Below are 2,057 nucleotides of genomic sequence, written 5' to 3'. Positions count from 1 at the left end.
ATGGGCCCCTATCGCAGGTACTAGGTGGCGTGGGTGGAGCCTCTAGTCCTCAGGCCCCTGATGTGGGTAGGTGAAGACCCTGCTTAATGGGCAGAGGAGTGTCAAATGTCAAGAACCTGCCACTTCACAGCTGAAACAGTTGAAGTTAGACTTCAGGTATATACCCTGTTGTACTGCGGTAATGAGGACCTACACTGTTGAGACGGGCCCACACAAGTCTGTGCAGGGGAAAAGGCACTCAAAGTCCGTGGATCCCTTATACTTGTGCCTAGGCAAAGGAGCTGTGTCTACCCTGGGTTCCTGGCTTAGGGGAGCCGGCAGTTTATTTTTACCCGTTTGTTAATTTGTTCACTCTCCAAGGCAGGGAGAATGGCTCCGGGCGTGTGATGATCCTACTTCCAGCCCAGGGGACTTGGCATTGCTGAAGTCGGTCTGGGATCCAGTGTAGAGCAGGGAGCGGGGAGGTAAATGGGAGAGAGATTTTTCCCTAAGGGGGATGTTTTTGATCCGTGCAGTAAGCCGTATGGAAGTACTTATCTTTCACCAATGAGTATTCATTCTCATTGGTTCTGGGTGGCTGTGTAGAGTCTCTGGTGCTCGGTCTCTCCCAGTGCGGAAGACACACCTCCCAAGCACCGCCACTTGCCTGCCTCACTACTCACCCATGAGCTGCTCAGGCCTGAAGGGCTCAGGCTCTTGCCAGGTCAGCTCTGGCAACTCCTCGCTGCTTCTAAACCGTCTCTCCCTCCCCCTGCCACTCAGTCCAGTTCCTCAACTCTGCCTTTGATGTTCAGGGCTCCCAGATTGCCATGTATAATCGAGTCACTTGTTTTTTTGGGTCTTCGTTGTAAGAGGGTCCACCGGAAGTGTCTGATTACTCCGCCATCTTGGCCCTGCCTCTACACACACGAATCTGTATACAAGTGTTCATAGCAGTTTTATTCGTTGTAGTGCAAACGGGAAAACAAACTGTCCTTCAGTGGGTGAATGGTTAAACAAATTGTGGTACATGCATACCATAGAATACTGTTCAGCAATGAAAAAGAAGGAACTATTGATATATGCAATACCCTTGATGAAGAGAAAGTTATGCTGAGTGAAAAAAGCAAAATCCAAAGGTTATGTGTGGTGTGATTCTATTTATATAACATTCTTGAAATAACAGTAGAGATGGAGAACAGAGTAGTGGTTGCCATGGTTTAGGGATTGGAGTGGGTATGAGGGACTGTAAAAGTGTAGCACAAGGAAGACTTGTGATGGAAACGTTCTGTATCTCAATTGTAGTGGTTACACAGAACTACAGAAAAACCAAATCAGTTGCCTTCGAGTTTATTCTGACTAATGACAATGCCATATGTTTCAGAGTAGGGTTGCACATACTGTTTTCAACAGCAGTGACCTTTTGGTTGGTGGTTCAAACCCACCAATATGACCACAGAAGAAAGACCTGGCGATCTGTTTCTGTAAAGATTACAGCCAAGAAAACCCTGTGGAGCAGCTTTACTCTGTGACACATGGGGTCACCAGGAGTCGGAATTGGCAGCGGGTTTGGATTTTTTTGGTTTTAGACTTTTCAGAAGTTGCCAGGCCTTTCTTTCAAGGCACCTCTGGGTGGATTCGAGCTGCCAGCCTTTTGTTTGGTAGCTGAGCACTGAACCATTTGCACCATCCAGAGACTCCTGCACAGAACTACACATGTGATAAAGTGCTGCAGACAGATGGTGAAATCTGAATAAGCTCTGTGGATTGTACCAATGTCATTTCCTCGTTGTGATGATGTACTGTAGTTTTACAAGACGTTACCACTGAGGGAAGCCAGGTGAAGGGTACACAGCACCTCTCTGCACATTTTGTTTTGCAACTTCCTGTGACTCTATAATTATGTAAAAAATATATACATACCCTGTTTGCAGATGATATGATACCATACACAGAAAACCCTAAAGACTCCACGAGAAATCTACTGGAACTGATAGAAAGATTCAGCAGAGTAGCAGGATACAAGATAAACATTCAAAAATCAGTTGGATTCCTATACACCAATAAGGAGAACGATG

General features: G+C 46.2%; 1 protein-coding gene across 1 annotated transcript in view; it reads left to right on the top strand.

Moving 5' to 3' along the window:
• Positions 1-2,057, top strand: part of RAD51D (RAD51 paralog D) — a 29,604-nt gene that overhangs the window by 12,038 nt on the left and 15,509 nt on the right. The gene's annotated exons all lie outside the window — the stretch shown is intronic.

Source organism: Trichechus manatus, unplaced genomic scaffold (assembly GCF_000243295.1).
Source record: "Trichechus manatus latirostris isolate Lorelei unplaced genomic scaffold, TriManLat1.0 scaffold00138, whole genome shotgun sequence".
In the NCBI taxonomy this organism is placed as follows: domain Eukaryota; kingdom Metazoa; phylum Chordata; class Mammalia; order Sirenia; family Trichechidae; genus Trichechus; species Trichechus manatus.
This window is presented reverse-complemented; position numbering and strand designations above follow the sequence as displayed.